The sequence below is a fragment of the Notamacropus eugenii genome, chromosome 1, assembly GCF_028372415.1.
Source record: "Notamacropus eugenii isolate mMacEug1 chromosome 1, mMacEug1.pri_v2, whole genome shotgun sequence".
In the NCBI taxonomy this organism is placed as follows: Eukaryota; Metazoa; Chordata; class Mammalia; order Diprotodontia; family Macropodidae; genus Notamacropus; species Notamacropus eugenii.
In genome coordinates this window covers 362507571-362531590 of record NC_092872.1, presented here as the reverse complement: position 1 = coordinate 362531590, position 24020 = coordinate 362507571, and the positions used below count along the sequence as shown (strand labels likewise).

General features: G+C 54.4%; 1 pseudogene; it reads left to right on the top strand.

The window, feature by feature from the left end:
- Window positions 1-23185: 23185 nt before the first annotated feature.
- Window positions 23186-23750, top strand: LOC140525898 (glycine cleavage system H protein, mitochondrial-like; annotated as a pseudogene).
- Window positions 23751-24020: the final 270 nt, after the last annotated feature.

Here is a 24020-nt window from a genome sequence, read left to right as displayed (position 1 = left end):
TCCATGCCCCGGATTTGGTAAGCCAGGAAGGGGAACATGGCACGGCCTTGCTTGGTGAGGATCATTTCGTTCTGCTGCTTATGAAACTGGAGCCAGAGGGACTGGTTCCGGAGGACGACTTGGAGTTTGTCGGCGGGAGTCGTGGCGGGGTTGTGCGCAAGAAGCCCTGGCTCCAGCAAGGGGTGGCTGTGCGTGTTTGGCTGCGACAGAGTGGCCTGCGAGGGCTGAGGGCCGAAGCGGGCCGGGGGAGCAGCCGCGCCCTGGCCGGCGCCCACAGCGCCAGGGCAGCTGGCGCAGGGGACACCCTGGGCCAACGCGGCGCCTGGCGCGCACCTCGTGCCCGCTGCCCCACGGAGGCTGCTTCCGGGCTGGCTTTCAGCTCCGCCTGCGCCCTCGGCCAGCTCGCCAGGGTAGAAGGAACCGCCTTGCACGTCGCTCATCCCGCCTCGGCACTTCTTGCCCTCTGGCTCCCGAGGCTCGCTGCCGGGCAAGGCGCGCCTTTCCCACTGCGTCCTCTGCACTCGCAAACTCCCAACAGCTGGGCCACCGGGATTGCGGGGGAGCCCCGGAAGCTTCGGCCGCCCGCGCCCACTCTCCAGGCACTTGCCTCCCGCCGCCGATGCCTTGCACACACGCCTCTGCCGTCTGCCTGCACCTCCCGCCCTGGGATGCTGGCTGAAGAAGCGCCCAGGGCTGGGGCAGCTCTTTCTCTCGCTGTCGCGGCGATTGCCTGAAAGGGGCAAACAAACAAACAAACAAACAAACAAACAAACAAACCTCGGAACTGCCTCAGCACAACCAGCAGGGCCAAAGGACGCCAGCTGGAGTGTGGGGCCAAATTCTCCGACCCGGCTGTGCCAGTGGCACGTCGCTTGCCCACTTCGCTCCTTTCCTCTGGAGACTGAAGAGACTTCACCTCAGGCTCTCCGCTTTTATAGGCCGATCCTCCCTCCCCCCCACCCCACCCCTCCACGGCTTAACTTGCTCGAGCCACTTGGACCTTGGACCCCCTGCCCCACGGCCCCTTCACAGCTGCCTTCCCCCACCCAACCGAAACCGCGCCCGCCCCCGCCTCGTTAAGGAGAGAAAGAGGGACCTCCCGAGCGAGAGCACGCTTTCCTGTCAAGGTGGCGCCTCTTCTTTTAGCACAAAGCATGAAGTCAGGGTGGATTGAGCTGCAACTGGCGCTTCAGCTCTCAAGTCCACTGGAGTCCAGCGGTCAGGTTCAGAACTACTCAGACTCCCTCATCCTGGCCGTTCCCGGAATCCAAGCGACTGCTCCTTTTCCTCCTGATTTTAAAACGAGATCTGTCTCAGTGAGAGTGTGTGCGCGGTATCGTGTGTGCCTCGGTGTGTGTGTGTGTGTGTGTGTGTGTGTGTGTGTGTGTGTGTGTGTGTGTGTGTGTGTGTGATTGTGTGTGTGTGTGCGCGCGCGCGCGGATGTCGAAAGATGGATGGATGCGTTGATGGCCACAGGTCTGAAAGGAGGAGGCGTCCAGCACCTGGCTGCTCCTCCTCAGAAGAGGAATTCCCAGAGGGCTTCAAGACAGGTCAAAGAGGAGTCACGGCTGCTGGCATCGTTGGAAGACAAACGTCGCCTCTTTGGAGCTTTTGGACCCAATGCTGAGTCATCAGTTCGTGGTTGCCCCTCAGGGCTCCAGATCTCCTCTTGCAGACTTTCCTCTTCCTGGACTTCGGTGACGGAGTCCATAGGCTTTGGGGCTACCGCTGGGAGAGAGTCCACATGCTTCCTGTCTGTGATCCCTGAGAGGGAAGAAGGCCCTTCCCAGACGGAGACCAGACGATCACGTCCGGGAACAGCCAACAGAGCAGGCACAGAAGTGGAAGGTGATGGGCCCGGGCTCATGGCATCCCGCTCACCACGCAGGATGCTACTGGCGCTGCTGCTGCTGCTGCTGCTGCTGCTGCTGCTGCTGCTGCTGCTGCTGCTGGTGACGGTGGAGCCATAGACAGACTGCCAGCATGGCTGGGGACCCGGAATGTCGTACCAGGGAATGAGGTCTCTGTTACTCTCCTCTGCACCAGTAGCCTCTGTTCCCCCTATTAGGGAGCCAGACTGCTCAGACGCTTCTTCAGGGCACGTATTGCTGCTGCATTCTCCACCCGCCAGACAGCAGTACCGTTCTGCCCTACCTTCCCTCACGGAAGACATCTCATCCCCGACGGAACCATGAGGAGGCAAACATCTCCTTTTCCAAGGTCTTTCATCCACAGCTGAGACATCCGAATCCAACTGGTTCAGGTAGGTCCACATTGTCTCTTGAACACTGTCCTCTTCCTGGTCTCCAGCCACGGAGTCCATAGGCTTTGGGGCTGCAGGTTGGAGAGAGTCCACATGGTTCCTCTCTGTGATCCCTGAGAGGGAAGTAGGCGCATCCCACAGGGAGACCAGACGATCGTGTCCGGGGACTGCAAACATGGCAGGCAGAGAAGTGAAAGATGATAGGCCCGGGCTCGTGGCATCCCGCTCACCAGGCAGGGTGCTGCTGCTGGGGCGCCTGGAGTCATAGACATCCTGCAAAACTGGCTGGGGACCCTGAATTTCATACCACGGAATGAGGTCGCCGTTACCTTCCTCTGCACCAGTAGCCTCTTGGACCCCTCTTAGCGAGCCACACTCCTCAGACGCTTCTTCAGCGCAGCTACTGCTGCTGCATCCTACACCTGCAAGACAGCCGTATCGTTGTTCCCCGAATTCTCTCACCGAACACATTTCATCCCCGACTGAACCCTGAGGAGGCCAACATCTCTCCTCCCAAGGTCTTTCATCCACGGCTGAGACATCCCACTCCAAGTGGTTCAGGTAGGTCCGGATTGTCTCTCGAAGACTTTCCTCTTCCTGGGCTTCAGCCACAGGGTCCGTGGGCCCTGGAGGCAGAGAGCTTGGAGTGTCCCTACTTTTCCCTTGGGAGGCTACTGCGAGGGACGTGTGCCTCTGCCCTGCTGGCACCACCGCGTCTTGTCCTCGCTCACCGGGCGTGGCAGGTGGGGAAGTGGAGGGCACAAAGCCTGGGTCCATGACATCCAAGTCAAAGGGCACGTTCTTACTTGTGCTGCTGCTGCTGCTGCTGCTGCTGCTGCTGCTGCTGCTGCTGCTGCTGCTGCTGCTGCTAAGGGTGGATTCAGGAGTCTTCTGCAAGGTGGCTTGTGGGGCAGGGCTCAGAGAGCAGCCAGAAGGGTTCTTCTCGCCCTGGTTTTGGGCAGGGACGTGTTTTCCTCCCAGGGGAGAGCTTGAGTCCACACAAGCTGCTTGGGGGGAGGGCTCGGCACTGGCTGCTGCAAGAGGAGGATCCTGGTGGGAGCTTGGTCCCTGCTGGGAGCCTTTTCGAAAGGCCGTGGCAAAGGGATTGTGGTGGACTTTGAGGCGAATGATCTCAGCATTGTGATAGGCGGTCACAGCGATGAACTCCGTTTCCGGGAAGACGAAGATGTGGCTACAGGGGCCAGCAGCAGCAGCAGCAGCAGCAGCAGCAGCAGCAGCAGCAGCAGCAGCAGCAGGTGCTGGCAGGGCCTCCTGCTGTGCGTCCCTCAGCAGTTCTATGTGAAGCCTGGGTTGGTATTTGTGGAGAGACTTCAGTAAGATGGCCTGGCTGGCATTCTTGGAAGTCGTGTGGGTGTTGGTCAGCTTGAGTTTTTGAAAGGATATCTCTTTCTTCATCCAGTGGGCCCCAGTGTTGGGTGAGTCTGGGTGGATATAGAAGTGGTTGCCTGTGGCGGTGTGGTCTTCCCTTTGATACTGAGCCCATTTGCCCTTGTGATAACGCCAGCGATGCTGATCCGTGGGTACGACGTCGACAAAGACGTGGTAATGGGCCTTGGGGTCCATGCCCCGGATTTGGTAAGCCAGGAAGGGGAACATGGCACGGCCTTGCTTGGTGAGGATCATTTCGTTCTGCTGCTTATGAAACTGGAGCCAGAGGGACTGGTTCCGGAGGACGACTTGGAGTTTGTCGGCGGGAGTCGTGGCGGGGTTGTGCGCAAGAAGCCCTGGCTCCAGCAAGGGGTGGCTGTGCGTGTTTGGCTGCGACAGAGTGGCCTGCGAGGGCTGAGGGCCGAAGCGGGCCGGGGGAGCAGCCGCGCCCTGGCCGGCGCCCACAGCGCCAGGGCAGCTGGCGCAGGGGACACCCTGGGCCAACGCGGCGCCTGGCGCGCACCTCGTGCCCGCTGCCCCACGGAGGCTGCTTCCGGGCTGGCTTTCAGCTCCGCCTGCGCCCTCGGCCAGCTCGCCAGGGTAGAAGGAACCGCCTTGCACGTCGCTCATCCCGCCTCGGCACTTCTTGCCCTCTGGCTCCCGAGGCTCGCTGCCGGGCAAGGCGCGCCTTTCCCACTGCGTCCTCTGCACTCGCAAACTCCCAACAGCTGGGCCACCGGGATTGCGGGGGAGCCCCGGAAGCTTCGGCCGCCCGCGCCCACTCTCCAGGCACTTGCCTCCCGCCGCCGATGCCTTGCACACACGCCTCTGCCGTCTGCCTGCACCTCCCGCCCTGGGATGCTGGCTGAAGAAGCGCCCAGGGCTGGGGCAGCTCTTTCTCTCGCTGTCGCGGCGATTGCCTGAAAGGGGCAAACAAACAAACAAACAAACAAACAAACAAACAAACCTCGGAACTGCCTCAGCACAACCAGCAGGGCCAAAGGACGCCAGCTGGAGTGTGGGGCCAAATTCTCCGACCCGGCTGTGCCAGTGGCACGTCGCTTGCCCACTTCGCTCCTTTCCTCTGGAGACTGAAGAGACTTCACCTCAGGCTCTCCGCTTTTATAGGCCGATCCTCCCTCCCCCCCACCCCACCCCTCCACGGCTTAACTTGCTCGAGCCACTTGGACCTTGGACCCCCTGCCCCACGGCCCCTTCACAGCTGCCTTCCCCCACCCAACCGAAACCGCGCCCGCCCCCGCCTCGTTAAGGAGAGAAAGAGGGACCTCCCGAGCGAGAGCACGCTTTCCTGTCAAGGTGGCGCCTCTTCTTTTAGCACAAAGCATGAAGTCAGGGTGGATTGAGCTGCAACTGGCGCTTCAGCTCTCAAGTCCACTGGAGTCCAGCGGTCAGGTTCAGAACTACTCAGACTCCCTCATCCTGGCCGTTCCCGGAATCCAAGCGACTGCTCCTTTTCCTCCTGATTTTAAAACGAGATCTGTCTCAGTGAGAGTGTGTGCGCGGTATCGTGTGTGCCTCGGTGTGTGTGTGTGTGTGTGTGTGTGTGTGTGTGTGTGTGTGTGTGTGTGTGTGTGTGTGTGATTGTGTGTGTGTGTGCGCGCGCGCGCGGATGTCGAAAGATGGATGGATGCGTTGATGGCCACAGGTCTGAAAGGAGGAGGCGTCCAGCACCTGGCTGCTCCTCCTCAGAAGAGGAATTCCCAGAGGGCTTCAAGACAGGTCAAAGAGGAGTCACGGCTGCTGGCATCGTTGGAAGACAAACGTCGCCTCTTTGGAGCTTTTGGACCCAATGCTGAGTCATCAGTTCGTGGTTGCCCCTCAGGGCTCCAGATCTCCTCTTGCAGACTTTCCTCTTCCTGGACTTCGGTGACGGAGTCCATAGGCTTTGGGGCTACCGCTGGGAGAGAGTCCACATGCTTCCTGTCTGTGATCCCTGAGAGGGAAGAAGGCCCTTCCCAGACGGAGACCAGACGATCACGTCCGGGAACAGCCAACAGAGCAGGCACAGAAGTGGAAGGTGATGGGCCCGGGCTCATGGCATCCCGCTCACCACGCAGGATGCTACTGGCGCTGCTGCTGCTGCTGCTGCTGCTGCTGCTGCTGCTGCTGCTGCTGCTGCTGCTGCTGGTGACGGTGGAGCCATAGACAGACTGCCAGCATGGCTGGGGACCCGGAATGTCGTACCAGGGAATGAGGTCTCTGTTACTCTCCTCTGCACCAGTAGCCTCTGTTCCCCCTATTAGGGAGCCAGACTGCTCAGACGCTTCTTCAGGGCACGTATTGCTGCTGCATTCTCCACCCGCCAGACAGCAGTACCGTTCTGCCCTACCTTCCCTCACGGAAGACATCTCATCCCCGACGGAACCATGAGGAGGCAAACATCTCCTTTTCCAAGGTCTTTCATCCACAGCTGAGACATCCGAATCCAACTGGTTCAGGTAGGTCCAGATTGTCTCTTGAACACTGTCCTCTTCCTGGTCTCCAGCCACGGAGTCCATAGGCTTTGGGGCTGCAGGTTGGAGAGAGTCCACATGGTTCCTCTCTGTGATCCCTGAGAGGGAAGTAGGCGCATCCCACAGGGAGACCAGACGATCGTGTCCGGGGACTGCAAACATGGCAGGCAGAGAAGTGAAAGATGATAGGCCCGGGCTCGTGGCATCCCGCTCACCAGGCAGGGTGCTGCTGCTGGGGCGCCTGGAGTCATAGACATCCTGCAAAACTGGCTGGGGACCCTGAATTTCATACCACGGAATGAGGTCGCCGTTACCTTCCTCTGCACCAGTAGCCTCTTGGACCCCTCTTAGCGAGCCACACTCCTCAGACGCTTCTTCAGCGCAGCTACTGCTGCTGCATCCTACACCTGCAAGACAGCCGTATCGTTGTTCCCCGAATTCTCTCACCGAACACATTTCATCCCCGACTGAACCCTGAGGAGGCCAACATCTCTCCTCCCAAGGTCTTTCATCCACGGCTGAGACATCCCACTCCAAGTGGTTCAGGTAGGTCCGGATTGTCTCTCGAAGACTTTCCTCTTCCTGGGCTTCAGCCACAGGGTCCGTGGGCCCTGGAGGCAGAGAGCTTGGAGTGTCCCTACTTTTCCCTTGGGAGGCTACTGCGAGGGACGTGTGCCTCTGCCCTGCTGGCACCACCGCGTCTTGTCCTCGCTCACCGGGCGTGGCAGGTGGGGAAGTGGAGGGCACAAAGCCTGGGTCCATGACATCCAAGTCAAAGGGCACGTTCTTACTTGTGCTGCTGCTGCTGCTGCTGCTGCTGCTGCTGCTGCTGCTGCTGCTGCTGCTGCTAAGGGTGGATTCAGGAGTCTTCTGCAAGGTGGCTTGTGGGGCAGGGCTCAGAGAGCAGCCAGAAGGGTTCTTCTCGCCCTGGTTTTGGGCAGGGACGTGTTTTCCTCCCAGGGGAGAGCTTGAGTCCACACAAGCTGCTTGGGGGGAGGGCTCGGCACTGGCTGCTGCAAGAGGAGGATCCTGGTGGGAGCTTGGTCCCTGCTGGGAGCCTTTTCGAAAGGCCGTGGCAAAGGGATTGTGGTGGACTTTGAGGCGAATGATCTCAGCATTGTGATAGGCGGTCACAGCGATGAACTCCGTTTCCGGGAAGACGAAGATGTGGCTACAGGGGCCAGCAGCAGCAGCAGCAGCAGCAGCAGCAGCAGCAGCAGCAGCAGCAGCAGCAGGTGCTGGCAGGGCCTCCTGCTGTGCGTCCCTCAGCAGTTCTATGTGAAGCCTGGGTTGGTATTTGTGGAGAGACTTCAGTAAGATGGCCTGGCTGGCATTCTTGGAAGTCGTGTGGGTGTTGGTCAGCTTGAGTTTTTGAAAGGATATCTCTTTCTTCATCCAGTGGGCCCCAGTGTTGGGTGAGTCTGGGTGGATATAGAAGTGGTTGCCTGTGGCGGTGTGGTCTTCCCTTTGATACTGAGCCCATTTGCCCTTGTGATAACGCCAGCGATGCTGATCCGTGGGTACGACGTCGACAAAGACGTGGTAATGGGCCTTGGGGTCCATGCCCCGGATTTGGTAAGCCAGGAAGGGGAACATGGCACGGCCTTGCTTGGTGAGGATCATTTCGTTCTGCTGCTTATGAAACTGGAGCCAGAGGGACTGGTTCCGGAGGACGACTTGGAGTTTGTCGGCGGGAGTCGTGGCGGGGTTGTGCGCAAGAAGCCCTGGCTCCAGCAAGGGGTGGCTGTGCGTGTTTGGCTGCGACAGAGTGGCCTGCGAGGGCTGAGGGCCGAAGCGGGCCGGGGGAGCAGCCGCGCCCTGGCCGGCGCCCACAGCGCCAGGGCAGCTGGCGCAGGGGACACCCTGGGCCAACGCGGCGCCTGGCGCGCACCTCGTGCCCGCTGCCCCACGGAGGCTGCTTCCGGGCTGGCTTTCAGCTCCGCCTGCGCCCTCGGCCAGCTCGCCAGGGTAGAAGGAACCGCCTTGCACGTCGCTCATCCCGCCTCGGCACTTCTTGCCCTCTGGCTCCCGAGGCTCGCTGCCGGGCAAGGCGCGCCTTTCCCACTGCGTCCTCTGCACTCGCAAACTCCCAACAGCTGGGCCACCGGGATTGCGGGGGAGCCCCGGAAGCTTCGGCCGCCCGCGCCCACTCTCCAGGCACTTGCCTCCCGCCGCCGATGCCTTGCACACACGCCTCTGCCGTCTGCCTGCACCTCCCGCCCTGGGATGCTGGCTGAAGAAGCGCCCAGGGCTGGGGCAGCTCTTTCTCTCGCTGTCGCGGCGATTGCCTGAAAGGGGCAAACAAACAAACAAACAAACAAACAAACAAACAAACAAACAAACAAACAAACCTCGGAACTGCCTCAGCACAACCAGCAGGGCCAAAGGACGCCAGCTGGAGTGTGGGGCCAAATTCTCCGACCCGGCTGTGCCAGTGGCACGTCGCTTGCCCACTTCGCTCCTTTCCTCTGGAGACTGAAGAGACTTCACCTCAGGCTCTCCGCTTTTATAGGCCGATCCTCCCTCCCCCCCACCCCACCCCTCCACGGCTTAACTTGCTCGAGCCACTTGGACCTTGGACCCCCTGCCCCACGGCCCCTTCACAGCTGCCTTCCCCCACCCAACCGAAACCGCGCCCGCCCCCGCCTCGTTAAGGAGAGAAAGAGGGACCTCCCGAGCGAGAGCACGCTTTCCTGTCAAGGTGGCGCCTCTTCTTTTAGCACAAAGCATGAAGTCAGGGTGGATTGAGCTGCAACTGGCGCTTCAGCTCTCAAGTCCACTGGAGTCCAGCGGTCAGGTTCAGAACTACTCAGACTCCCTCATCCTGGCCGTTCCCGGAATCCAAGCGACTGCTCCTTTTCCTCCTGATTTTAAAACGAGATCTGTCTCAGTGAGAGTGTGTGCGCGGTATCGTGTGTGCCTCGGTGTGTGTGTGTGTGTGTGTGTGTGTGTGTGTGTGTGTGTGTGTGTGTGTGTGTGTGTGTGATTGTGTGTGTGTGTGCGCGCGCGCGCGGATGTCGAAAGATGGATGGATGCGTTGATGGCCACAGGTCTGAAAGGAGGAGGCGTCCAGCACCTGGCTGCTCCTCCTCAGAAGAGGAATTCCCAGAGGGCTTCAAGACAGGTCAAAGAGGAGTCACGGCTGCTGGCATCGTTGGAAGACAAACGTCGCCTCTTTGGAGCTTTTGGACCCAATGCTGAGTCATCAGTTCGTGGTTGCCCCTCAGGGCTCCAGATCTCCTCTTGCAGACTTTCCTCTTCCTGGACTTCGGTGACGGAGTCCATAGGCTTTGGGGCTACCGCTGGGAGAGAGTCCACATGCTTCCTGTCTGTGATCCCTGAGAGGGAAGAAGGCCCTTCCCAGACGGAGACCAGACGATCACGTCCGGGAACAGCCAACAGAGCAGGCACAGAAGTGGAAGGTGATGGGCCCGGGCTCATGGCATCCCGCTCACCACGCAGGATGCTACTGGCGCTGCTGCTGCTGCTGCTGCTGCTGCTGCTGCTGCTGCTGCTGCTGCTGCTGCTGGTGACGGTGGAGCCATAGACAGACTGCCAGCATGGCTGGGGACCCGGAATGTCGTACCAGGGAATGAGGTCTCTGTTACTCTCCTCTGCACCAGTAGCCTCTGTTCCCCCTATTAGGGAGCCAGACTGCTCAGACGCTTCTTCAGGGCACGTATTGCTGCTGCATTCTCCACCCGCCAGACAGCAGTACCGTTCTGCCCTACCTTCCCTCACGGAAGACATCTCATCCCCGACGGAACCATGAGGAGGCAAACATCTCCTTTTCCAAGGTCTTTCATCCACAGCTGAGACATCCGAATCCAACTGGTTCAGGTAGGTCCACATTGTCTCTTGAACACTGTCCTCTTCCTGGTCTCCAGCCACGGAGTCCATAGGCTTTGGGGCTGCAGGTTGGAGAGAGTCCACATGGTTCCTCTCTGTGATCCCTGAGAGGGAAGTAGGCGCATCCCACAGGGAGACCAGACGATCGTGTCCGGGGACTGCAAACATGGCAGGCAGAGAAGTGAAAGATGATAGGCCCGGGCTCGTGGCATCCCGCTCACCAGGCAGGGTGCTGCTGCTGGGGCGCCTGGAGTCATAGACATCCTGCAAAACTGGCTGGGGACCCTGAATTTCATACCACGGAATGAGGTCGCCGTTACCTTCCTCTGCACCAGTAGCCTCTTGGACCCCTCTTAGCGAGCCACACTCCTCAGACGCTTCTTCAGCGCAGCTACTGCTGCTGCATCCTACACCTGCAAGACAGCCGTATCGTTGTTCCCCGAATTCTCTCACCGAACACATTTCATCCCCGACTGAACCCTGAGGAGGCCAACATCTCTCCTCCCAAGGTCTTTCATCCACGGCTGAGACATCCCACTCCAAGTGGTTCAGGTAGGTCCGGATTGTCTCTCGAAGACTTTCCTCTTCCTGGGCTTCAGCCACAGGGTCCGTGGGCCCTGGAGGCAGAGAGCTTGGAGTGTCCCTACTTTTCCCTTGGGAGGCTACTGCGAGGGACGTGTGCCTCTGCCCTGCTGGCACCACCGCGTCTTGTCCTCGCTCACCGGGCGTGGCAGGTGGGGAAGTGGAGGGCACAAAGCCTGGGTCCATGACATCCAAGTCAAAGGGCACGTTCTTACTTGTGCTGCTGCTGCTGCTGCTGCTGCTGCTGCTGCTGCTGCTGCTGCTGCTGCTGCTAAGGGTGGATTCAGGAGTCTTCTGCAAGGTGGCTTGTGGGGCAGGGCTCAGAGAGCAGCCAGAAGGGTTCTTCTCGCCCTGGTTTTGGGCAGGGACGTGTTTTCCTCCCAGGGGAGAGCTTGAGTCCACACAAGCTGCTTGGGGGGAGGGCTCGGCACTGGCTGCTGCAAGAGGAGGATCCTGGTGGGAGCTTGGTCCCTGCTGGGAGCCTTTTCGAAAGGCCGTGGCAAAGGGATTGTGGTGGACTTTGAGGCGAATGATCTCAGCATTGTGATAGGCGGTCACAGCGATGAACTCCGTTTCCGGGAAGACGAAGATGTGGCTACAGGGGCCAGCAGCAGCAGCAGCAGCAGCAGCAGCAGCAGCAGCAGCAGCAGCAGCAGCAGCAGCAGGTGCTGGCAGGGCCTCCTGCTGTGCGTCCCTCAGCAGTTCTATGTGAAGCCTGGGTTGGTATTTGTGGAGAGACTTCAGTAAGATGGCCTGGCTGGCATTCTTGGAAGTCGTGTGGGTGTTGGTCAGCTTGAGTTTTTGAAAGGATATCTCTTTCTTCATCCAGTGGGCCCCAGTGTTGGGTGAGTCTGGGTGGATATAGAAGTGGTTGCCTGTGGCGGTGTGGTCTTCCCTTTGATACTGAGCCCATTTGCCCTTGTGATAACGCCAGCGATGCTGATCCGTGGGTACGACGTCGACAAAGACGTGGTAATGGGCCTTGGGGTCCATGCCCCGGATTTGGTAAGCCAGGAAGGGGAACATGGCACGGCCTTGCTTGGTGAGGATCATTTCGTTCTGCTGCTTATGAAACTGGAGCCAGAGGGACTGGTTCCGGAGGACGACTTGGAGTTTGTCGGCGGGAGTCGTGGCGGGGTTGTGCGCAAGAAGCCCTGGCTCCAGCAAGGGGTGGCTGTGCGTGTTTGGCTGCGACAGAGTGGCCTGCGAGGGCTGAGGGCCGAAGCGGGCCGGGGGAGCAGCCGCGCCCTGGCCGGCGCCCACAGCGCCAGGGCAGCTGGCGCAGGGGACACCCTGGGCCAACGCGGCGCCTGGCGCGCACCTCGTGCCCGCTGCCCCACGGAGGCTGCTTCCGGGCTGGCTTTCAGCTCCGCCTGCGCCCTCGGCCAGCTCGCCAGGGTAGAAGGAACCGCCTTGCACGTCGCTCATCCCGCCTCGGCACTTCTTGCCCTCTGGCTCCCGAGGCTCGCTGCCGGGCAAGGCGCGCCTTTCCCACTGCGTCCTCTGCACTCGCAAACTCCCAACAGCTGGGCCACCGGGATTGCGGGGGAGCCCCGGAAGCTTCGGCCGCCCGCGCCCACTCTCCAGGCACTTGCCTCCCGCCGCCGATGCCTTGCACACACGCCTCTGCCGTCTGCCTGCACCTCCCGCCCTGGGATGCTGGCTGAAGAAGCGCCCAGGGCTGGGGCAGCTCTTTCTCTCGCTGTCGCGGCGATTGCCTGAAAGGGGCAAACAAACAAACAAACAAACAAACAAACAAACAAACAAACAAACAAACCTCGGAACTGCCTCAGCACAACCAGCAGGGCCAAAGGACGCCAGCTGGAGTGTGGGGCCAAATTCTCCGACCCGGCTGTGCCAGTGGCACGTCGCTTGCCCACTTCGCTCCTTTCCTCTGGAGACTGAAGAGACTTCACCTCAGGCTCTCCGCTTTTATAGGCCGATCCTCCCTCCCCCCCACCCCACCCCTCCACGGCTTAACTTGCTCGAGCCACTTGGACCTTGGACCCCCTGCCCCACGGCCCCTTCACAGCTGCCTTCCCCCACCCAACCGAAACCGCGCCCGCCCCCGCCTCGTTAAGGAGAGAAAGAGGGACCTCCCGAGCGAGAGCACGCTTTCCTGTCAAGGTGGCGCCTCTTCTTTTAGCACAAAGCATGAAGTCAGGGTGGATTGAGCTGCAACTGGCGCTTCAGCTCTCAAGTCCACTGGAGTCCAGCGGTCAGGTTCAGAACTACTCAGACTCCCTCATCCTGGCCGTTCCCGGAATCCAAGCGACTGCTCCTTTTCCTCCTGATTTTAAAACGAGATCTGTCTCAGTGAGAGTGTGTGCGCGGTATCGTGTGTGCCTCGGTGTGTGTGTGTGTGTGTGTGTGTGTGTGTGTGTGTGTGTGTGTGTGTGTGATTGTGTGTGTGTGTGCGCGCGCGCGCGGATGTCGAAAGATGGATGGATGCGTTGATGGCCACAGGTCTGAAAGGAGGAGGCGTCCAGCACCTGGCTGCTCCTCCTCAGAAGAGGAATTCCCAGAGGGCTTCAAGACAGGTCAAAGAGGAGTCACGGCTGCTGGCATCGTTGGAAGACAAACGTCGCCTCTTTGGAGCTTTTGGACCCAATGCTGAGTCATCAGTTCGTGGTTGCCCCTCAGGGCTCCAGATCTCCTCTTGCAGACTTTCCTCTTCCTGGACTTCGGTGACGGAGTCCATAGGCTTTGGGGCTACCGCTGGGAGAGAGTCCACATGCTTCCTGTCTGTGATCCCTGAGAGGGAAGAAGGCCCTTCCCAGACGGAGACCAGACGATCACGTCCGGGAACAGCCAACAGAGCAGGCACAGAAGTGGAAGGTGATGGGCCCGGGCTCATGGCATCCCGCTCACCACGCAGGATGCTACTGGCGCTGCTGCTGCTGCTGCTGCTGCTGCTGCTGCTGCTGCTGCTGCTGCTGCTGCTGCTGCTGCTGGTGACGGTGGAGCCATAGACAGACTGCCAGCATGGCTGGGGACCCGGAATGTCGTACCAGGGAATGAGGTCTCTGTTACTCTCCTCTGCACCAGTAGCCTCTGTTCCCCCTATTAGGGAGCCAGACTGCTCAGACGCTTCTTCAGGGCACGTATTGCTGCTGCATTCTCCACCCGCCAGACAGCAGTACCGTTCTGCCCTACCTTCCCTCACGGAAGACATCTCATCCCCGACGGAACCATGAGGAGGCAAACATCTCCTTTTCCAAGGTCTTTCATCCACAGCTGAGACATCCGAATCCAACTGGTTCAGGTAGGTCCAGATTGTCTCTTGAACACTGTCCTCTTCCTGGTCTCCAGCCACGGAGTCCATAGGCTTTGGGGCTGCAGGTTGGAGAGAGTCCACATGGTTCCTCTCTGTGATCCCTGAGAGGGAAGTAGGCGCATCCCACAGGGAGACCAGACGATCGTGTCCGGGGACTGCAAACATGGCAGGCAGAGAAGTGAAAGATGATAGGCCCGGGCTCGTGGCATCCCGCTCACCAGGCAGGGTGCTGCTGCTGGGGCGCCTGGAGTCATAGACATCCTGCAAAACTGGCTGGGGACCCTGAATTTCATACCACGGAATGAGGTCGCCGTTACCTTCCTCTGCACCAGTAGCCTCTTGGACCCCTCTTAGCGAGCCACACTCCTCAGACGCTTCTTCAGCGCAGCTACTGCTGCTGCATCCTACACCTGCAAGACAGCCGTATCGTTGTTCCCCGAATTCTCTCACCGAACACATTTCATCCCCGACTGAACCCTGAGGAGGCCAACATCTCTCCTCCCAAGGTCTTTCATCCACGGCTGAGACATCCCACTCCAAGTGGTTCAGGTAGGTCCGGATTGTCTCTCGAAGACTTTCCTCTTCCTGGGCTTCAGCCACAGGGTCCGTGGGCCCTGGAGGCAGAGAGCTTGGAGTGTCCCTACTTTTCCCTTGGGAGGCTACTGCGAGGGACGTGTGCCTCTGCCCTGCTGGCACCACCGCGTCTTGTCCTCGCTCACCGGGCGTGGCAGGTGGGGAAGTGGAGGGCACAAAGCCTGGGTCCATGACATCCAAGTCAAAGGGCACGTTCTTACTTGTGCTGCTGCTGCTGCTGCTGCTGCTGCTGCTGCTGCTGCTGCTGCTGCTGCTGCTGCTAAGGGTGGATTCAGGAGTCTTCTGCAAGGTGGCTTGTGGGGCAGGGCTCAGAGAGCAGCCAGAAGGGTTCTTCTCGCCCTGGTTTTGGGCAGGGACGTGTTTTCCTCCCAGGGGAGAGCTTGAGTCCACACAAGCTGCTTGGGGGGAGGGCTCGGCACTGGCTGCTGCAAGAGGAGGATCCTGGTGGGAGCTTGGTCCCTGCTGGGAGCCTTTTCGAAAGGCCGTGGCAAAGGGATTGTGGTGGACTTTGAGGCGAATGATCTCAGCATTGTGATAGGCGGTCACAGCGATGAACTCCGTTTCCGGGAAGACGAAGATGTGGCTACAGGGGCCAGCAGCAGCAGCAGCAGCAGCAGCAGCAGCAGCAGCAGGTGCTGGCAGGGCCTCCTGCTGTGCGTCCCTCAGCAGTTCTATGTGAAGCCTGGGTTGGTATTTGTGGAGAGACTTCAGTAAGATGGCCTGGCTGGCATTCTTGGAAGTCGTGTGGGTGTTGGTCAGCTTGAGTTTTTGAAAGGATATCTCTTTCTTCATCCAGTGGGCCCCAGTGTTGGGTGAGTCTGGGTGGATATAGAAGTGGTTGCCTGTGGCGGTGTGGTCTTCCCTTTGATACTGAGCCCATTTGCCCTTGTGATAACGCCAGCGATGCTGATCCGTGGGTACGACGTCGACAAAGACGTGGTAATGGGCCTTGGGGTCCATGCCCCGGATTTGGTAAGCCAGGAAGGGGAACATGGCACGGCCTTGCTTGGTGAGGATCATTTCGTTCTGCTGCTTATGAAACTGGAGCCAGAGGGACTGGTTCCGGAGGACGACTTGGAGTTTGTCGGCGGGAGTCGTGGCGGGGTTGTGCGCAAGAAGCCCTGGCTCCAGCAAGGGGTGGCTGTGCGTGTTTGGCTGCGACAGAGTGGCCTGCGAGGGCTGAGGGCCGAAGCGGGCCGGGGGAGCAGCCGCGCCCTGGCCGGCGCCCACAGCGCCAGGGCAGCTGGCGCAGGGGACACCCTGGGCCAACGCGGCGCCTGGCGCGCACCTCGTGCCCGCTGCCCCACGGAGGCTGCTTCCGGGCTGGCTTTCAGCTCCGCCTGCGCCCTCGGCCAGCTCGCCAGGGTAGAAGGAACCGCCTTGCACGTCGCTCATCCCGCCTCGGCACTTCTTGCCCTCTGGCTCCCGAGGCTCGCTGCCGGGCAAGGCGCGCCTTTCCCACTGCGTCCTCTGCACTCGCAAACTCCCAACAGCTGGGCCACCGGGATTGCGGGGGAGCCCCGGAAGCTTCGGCCGCCCGCGCCCACTCTCCAGGCACTTGCCTCCCGCCGCCGATGCCTTGCACACACGCCTCTGCCGTCTGCCTGCACCTCCCGCCCTGGGATGCTGGCTGAAGAAGCGCCCAGGGCTGGGGCAGCTCTTTCTCTCGCTGTCGCGGCGATTGCCTGAAAGGGGCAAACAAACAAACAAACAAACAAACAAACAAACAAACAAACAAACCTCGGAACTGCCTCAGCACAACCAGCAGGGCCAAAGGACGCCAGCTGGAGTGTGGGGCCAAATTCTCCGACCCGGCTGTGCCAGTGGCACGTCGCTTGCCCACTTCGCTCCTTTCCTCTGGAGACTGAAGAGACTTCACCTCAGGCTCTCCGCTTTTATAGGCCGATCCTCCCTCCCCCCCACCCCACCCCTCCACGGCTTAACTTGCTCGAGCCACTTGGACCTTGGACCCCCTGCCCCACGGCCCCTTCACAGCTGCCTTCCCCCACCCAACCGAAACCGCGCCCGCCCCCGCCTCGTTAAGGAGAGAAAGAGGGACCTCCCGAGCGAGAGCACGCTTTCCTGTCAAGGTGGCGCCTCTTCTTTTAGCACAAAGCATGAAGTCAGGGTGGATTGAGCTGCAACTGGCGCTTCAGCTCTCAAGTCCACTGGAGTCCAGCGGTCAGGTTCAGAACTACTCAGACTCCCTCATCCTGGCCGTTCCCGGAATCCAAGCGACTGCTCCTTTTCCTCCTGATTTTAAAACGAGATCTGTCTCAGTGAGAGTGTGTGCGCGGTATCGTGTGTGCCTCGGTGTGTGTGTGTGTGTGTGTGTGTGTGTGTGTGTGTGTGTGTGTGTGTGTGTGCGCGCGCGCGCGCGCGGGTGTCGAAAGATGGATGGATGCGTTGATGGCCACAGGTCTGAAAGGAGGAGGCGTCCAGCACCTGGCTGCTCCTCCTCAGAAGAGGAATTCCCAGAGGGCTTCAAGACAGGTCAAAGAGGAGTCACGGCTGCTGGCATCGTTGGAAGACAAACGTCGCCTCTTTGGAGCTTTTAGACCCGATGCTGAGTCATCAGATCGTGGTTGCCCCTCACGGCTCCAGGTCTCCTCTTGCAGACTTTCCTCTTCCTGGACTTCAGTTAACGAATCCATGGGCTTTGAGGCTGCAAATGGAATAGTGTCCACATGCTTCCTGCCTGTCATCCCTGAGACGGAAGAAATCCCCTACCCTAGTGAAACCAGACCATCCTGTCCTGGAACAGCAAATGTTGTACACAGATAAGTGGAAGGTGGAATGCCTGTTCTCATGGCATCCTGCTCAATTTGGGCAATCCTACTGTGGCCGCTGCTGTTGAGGGTACAATCATCCATATGCTGCAAGATTTGCTGGCCTACTTGATTATGGTAACAGGGAATGAAATTCCTCTTATCCTTTCTTGCCTTTTACCCTCTCTTAGACCTTGTAGACATCTAGAATCCTTTCAAGCTCCTTCAAATCTTTCACTCGTTAATGAAAGATCTGAATCTCACTGGGTCAGATAGTTTCAGATTTCCTTATGAAGACTTTACTCTTCCTTGACTCCAAAGACTGAGTCAATAGGCTTTGGGTGCAATCAATATTTTTCCCCCTTATGTCTTCTAATGGGGATATAGGCCTCTGTCCTAATCATTCAGTATGTTGTCCTCCATCACCAAACATGTCAGGTGGAGAGGTGGAGTGGAGTGCTGTTAGATTGGTGACATTCAGGTCAAATAGTTGGATGCTGCTGAGGCTGCTGCTACTCCTAGGAGTGGGATTATAAATATCCTGCAAGGGTGGCTGTGGGCCCTACATATTATAGTAGGGAATGACCTACCTTTTATTCTTTTCTTTACCTGTACTGTCTTGTAGCTATAGGGGATAACTGGAGTGGTCAGAAGTTGCTTCTTGGCTCTTGTTGTCACTGAATTCTTTTTTTTTTTTAATTAATTAATTTATTTAACTTTTAACATTCATTTTCACAGAATTTTGGGCTCCAAATTTTCTCCCTCCTTGTCCCCTCCCCCCACCCCAAAACACCGAGCATTCCAATTGCCCCTGTCACCAATCTGCTCTCTCCTCCATCATTCCTCTCTGTCCTTGTCTCCATCCTCTCCTCTGTCCTGTAGGGCCAAATAACTTTCTGTACCCCTTTACCTGTATTTCTTATTTCCTAGCGGCAAGAACAGTACTCGACAGTTGTTCCTAAAACTTTGAGTTCCAACTTCTCTTCCTCCCTCCCTCCCCACCCCCTCCCTTTGGAAGGCAAGCAATTCAATATAGGCCAAATCTGTGTAGTTTTGCAACTGACTTCCATAATAGTCGTGTTGTATAAGACTAACTATTTCCCTCCATCCTATCATCTCCCCAATTACTTCTATTCTCTCTTTTGATCCTATCCCTCCCCATGAGTGTCGACCTCAAATTGCACCAACCTCCCCATGCCCTCCCTTCCATCACCCCCCCCACCCTGTTTATCCCCTTATCCTCCACTTTCCTGTATTGTAAGATAGGTTTTCATACCTCAATGAGTGTGCATTTTATTCCTTCCTTTAGTGGAATGTGATGAGAGTAAACTTCATGTTTTTCTCTCACCTCCCCTCTTTTCCCCCAAACTAAAAAAGTCTTTTGCTTGCCTCTTTTATGAGAGATAATTTGCCCCCTTCCATTTCTCCCTTCTCCTCCCATGTATTTCTCTCTCACTGCTTGATTTCATTTTTTTAAAGATATGATCCCATCCTCTTCAATTCACTCTGTGCACTCTGTCTCTATGTGTGTGTGCATGTGCATGTGTGTGTGTGTAATCCCACCCAGTACCCAGATACTGAATAGTTTCAAGAGTTACTAATATTGTCTTTCCATGTAGGAATGTAAACAGTTCAACTTTTATAAGTCCCTTATGACTTCTCTTTGCTGTTTACCTTTTCATGCTTCTCTTCATTCTTGTGTTTGAAAGTCAAATTTTCTTTTCAGCTCTGGTCTTTTCATCAAGAATGCTTGAAAGTCCTCTATTTCATTGAAAGACCAATTTTTCCCCTGAAGTATTATACTCAGTTTTGCTGGGTAGGTGATTCTTGGTTTTAGTCCTAGTTCCTTTGACTTCTGGAATATCCTATTCCATGCCCTTCAATCCCTTAATGTAGAAGCTGCTAGATCTTGTGTTATCCTGATTGTATTTCCACAGTACTTGAATTGTTTCTTTCTAGCTGCTTGCAATATTTTCTCCTTGACCTGGGAACTCTGGATTTTGGCCACAATATTCCTAGGAGTTTCTCTTTTTGGATCTTTTTCAGGAGGTGATCGGTGGATTCTTTCAATATTTATTTTGCCCTCTGATTCTAGAATATTAGGGCAGTTTTCCTTGATAATTTCATGAAAGATGATGTCTAGGCTCTTTTTTTGATCATGGCTTTCAGGTAGGCCCATAATTTTTAAATTGTTTCTCCTGCATCTCTTTTCCAGGTCAGTTGTTTTTCCAATGAGATATTTCAGATTATCTTCCATTTTTTCATTCTTTTGGTTTTGTTTTGTGATTTCTTGGTTTCTCATAAAGTCATTAGCCTCCATCTGTTCCATTCTAATTTTGAAAGCACCATTTTCTTCAGTGAGCTTTTGAATCTCCTTTTCTATTTGTCTAATTCTGCTTTTGAAAGCATTCTTCTCCTCATTGGCTTCTTGAACCTCCTTTGCCAATTGAGTTAGCCTATTTTTCAGGGTGTTATTTTCTTCAGCATTTTTTGGGGTCTCCTTTAGCAGGGTGCTGACCTGCTGTTCATACTTTGCTTGCATGTCTTTCATTGCTCTTCCCAGTTTTTCCTCCACCTCTCTAACATAATTTTCAAAATTTTCTGAGCTCTTTTTGAGCTTTTCCATGGTCTGATCCCATTGAGTGGGCTGGGATACAGAAGCCCTGACTTCCGTGTCTTTCCCTGATGGTGAACACCGCTCTTCCTCATCAGAAAGGAGGTGAGAAGAAACCTGTTCACCAAGAAAGTAACCCTCTACAGTCTTGGTTTTTTTCCCTTTTCTGGGCATTTTCCCAACCAGTGACTTGACCTCTGAATATTCTCCTCACACCCACCTCGCCTCTGGATCCTCCCAACCAGGACTTGGGGTCTGAGACTCAAATGCTGCTTCCCAGCCTTAGGGCTTTGGGTGGGAGCAGGGCTGCTATTCAGTGTGAGATCAAGTTCAGCTGCCCGGGTGGGGGCAGGGCTGCCTCACGAGCTCAGTTCCCTCAGGGGTTTATGCAGAGACCTTCAACAATGGATCCAGGCTCCTGCCTGCTTGGGGAGCCCTGGTCTGCTCCCACCTCTGCTGGTGCCTCCTGAGGGGGCCTGAGTCATGGGGGCTCCCCACTCCCCTCTTGACCTGCAGAAGAGACCCTCTCATCGACCCTTATCACCTGTGGCTGGAGGGACCCGTGTGGCTGCTGGAGATTCTGTCCCTGAAGCCTGCTTGGATCTGCTCCTCATGGTGCTGGATGACCACCACAGGGCTGGGCTCTGCTCCCCAACCGCAGCACGAAGAACCTTTTGCGAGAGGTTTTCAGGCTCTCTGGAACAGAAATCTCATCTGCTCCGCTGTTCTGTGGCTTCTCCTGCTCTGGAATTTATTGGCAGCTCTTTTCTACATATATTTCATGGGCTGTGGGTTCGGAGCTAGCATATTTGTGTGTTTCTACTCCGCCATCTTGGCTCCGCCCCCCCCGTCACTGAATTCTTAAGCTTACAGATAGTGGTCCAGCTTTTTCCTGCCTTCCATCACACAATACTTTTCATTTTTTTCTCAATCATGAAGCGATAAACACCTCTTCTTTCAAAGCCTTTCTTGCAATGGTGACATGCCAGAATCTGTGTGGGTCAGATAGGTCCAGATTTGCTCTTGAAAACTTTACTCTTTCTGGATTTATTGAGTTTTTAATAATTTTATTTTTTGTAATTCCTGTATCAACAAAGTGGAGAAACAACATTTCAGTAAATTGTTCATGCAACACTTAAACTCAGAAAAGAACAAATTAAACAATTTAGTACTAGAAATTATAGCTATAGCAATAAATGAAGAAAAAGAAATCAAAGGAATTAGAATGGACAATAAGGAAACAAAACTATCATTTTTTGCAGATGATTTACTTAGTGAATCCTAGAGAATCAAGTGAAAATCTACTTGTAATAGTTAACAACTTTAGCCAAGTTGCAGGATATAAGATAAACCCACATAAACCATAAGTATTTTTTAAATGACCAACAGTGACAAGCAACAAGAGATAGAGAGATTCCATTAAAATAACTGTAAACAATATAAGATACTTGGAAGTATACCTGCCAAGACAAACTCTGTAACTATATAAACACAATTACAATATGTTTTTCACACAAATGAAGTGAGATCTAAACAACTGGAAAATATCAATTGCTCATGCTGAGTCAATATTATAAAAATGATAATTATGCTTAAACTAATTTACTTTTTCAGTGCAACAACTATGAAACTACCAAAAAAATTATTTCATAGGGTTAGAAAAAATAACAACAAAATTCTTCTGGAAGAACAAATTTTAAGAGGATATCAAGGGAATTAATGAAAATAAATACAAAGGAAGTTGGTCTAGAAATACCAGATCTCAAACTGTATTATAAAGCGGTAAGAATCAAAACTACCTTGTACTGACTAAGAAATAGAGTGGTGGATCTGTGGAATAGATTAGGTACACAAGACTTAGTGGTCAGTGACCATAGTAAAAAGTTTTTGATAAACCCAAAGACCCCAGCATATGGGATAACAATTCACTATTTGACAAAAACTACTGGGAAAACTGGAAGACAATAGTACATAAACTAGCTGTAGACCAACATACCACACTGTATACTAAGATAAAATCAAAATGGGTGCATGTTTTCACATAAAAGGTGACATCATAAGCAAATTAGAAGAAGAAATAATCTATCTTGTCAGATCTATGAGGACGGGAATAATTCATGACCAACCAAGAGATAGAGAGCATTACAAAATGTAAAATAGATCATTTTAATTATACTAAATCAAAAGGCTTTTGTACAAGCAAAACCAGTGCAACCAAGATTAGAAGGAAAGCAGAAACTGGAAAAATAATCTCTACAGCAAGGGTCTCTGATAAAGGCTTCATTTCTCAAATATGTAGAACTGAGTCAAATTTATCATACAAGTCATTCCCCAATTGATAAATGAGCAAAGGGTATGAATAGTCACTTTTTAGATGAAGAAATTAAAGCTGTCTGTAGTATATGAAGAAGTGCTCTAAATCATTTTTGATTAGAGTAATGCATGTGAACACAACTCTGAGGTACTACCTCACACCTATCAGATTGTTTAATATGACAGAAATGGAAAATGATAAATGTTGATGAGGACGTGGGAAAACTGGGTCACTAGTGCACTGTTGGTGGAATTGTGAATTGATCCAACCATTCTGGAGAGCAATTTGGAACTATTCCCAAAGGGCAACCAGACTGTGAATATCCTTTGATCCAACAATACCACTACTAGGTCTGTAACCCAAAAAGATCGTTATAAAGGGTAAAGGACCTACATGTGTAAAAATATTTGTAGCAGCCCTTTTCATAGCAGCAAAGAATTGGACACTGAGGGAGTGTCCATCAATTTGGGAATGTCTGAATAAGTTGTGGTATATGAATGTAATGAAATATTATTGTGCAATAAAGAAATGATGAACAGATAGATTTCAGATATAAAGTAAAATGAGCAGAACCAGGAAAACATTGTACACAGTATCAGCAGTGTTGTGTTGTGATCAATTATGAATGACTCAGATTTTCTCAGCAACAAAATGATCCAAGACAAGTACAAAGGACTCATGAAATTCAATACTATCTGCATCCAGATAAAGAACTGATGGACTCTAAATGCAGATCAAAGCACATTTTTTCCTCTTTATTCTTTTTTTGTGGTTCATTTCCTTTTGATCTGTTTCTTCTTTTGGAACTGTGACTAATATGGAAATATGTTTTACATGACAGCATATGTATAACCTCTATCAAATTGCCTACCATTGTTGAAACACAAGACGGAAGGGAGAAAAGTTTGGAACTCAAATCTTATAAAAATGAATGCTAAAAATTGCCTTAAGATGACAAGGAGTCTCTAACTCAATTTCCCTATGAAAAAAACCTCTGAGCCAAGAATGCTAAAAGTTGGATCTTTCCACTAAGGGATTATAGTTCGGGGCCCCGGGAGAAGATGGCGCTGGGAGCGACCAGAAGCGTGAGTCTCGGCCACGTCCCTGTGAGCGGCAGGCGGAGCTGAGAACCCCGGGTCCCTGGCCTCGCTCGCAGCAGCCCCCGTGCGCCTGAGGGCCCGCCCTGGCTCAGGCTCCCCTCCCTTCTTCATGGCCACCCCGGGCCTTTGCACCTACGTCCTGTGACTTGTGATTTGGAAATTCACAGACAAGCATGAAAGGACAACAATTGAAAACGGTATTGGAACAGTGGGAATCAGGGATTTTGCACAGGAAGCATTGGAAGATGTAGTTTATTGTTGTCTTCCAGAAGTTGGAAGAAAACTGAACAAACAAGATGAGTTTGGAGCTTTGGAAAGTGTGAAAGCTGCTAGTGAACTCTATTCTCCTCTAACAGGAGAAGTAACTGAAATTAACATAGCTCTCGCAGAAGACCCAGGACTTGTCAACAAATCTTGTTGTGAAGATGATTGTCTGATCAAGATGACTCTGAGCAATCCTTCAGAACTTGATGAACTGATGAGTAAAGCTGCATATGAGAGATACATAAAATATATTGAGGATTGAACATTGGACCCCCAAATTAAATGGCATAAGAATACAGCCCAGTATAGTTTTATCCTAAATTAGGGGTATATGGGAGATTAGCAACTTTAACACTTCTGAAACAACACCATCGCATGGGAAAAAAATCTTAACTACTCAGAAATGACTGGATAAAAATGCTTTTTAGCATTTGCACCTTTTGCACAACCTCTTCCTTGTAATTTCAAATTAGCGTCTGTCTAGTTCTGAATTCATTGCATCATATGTAGCAAAAATGAATTCTAAAACCAT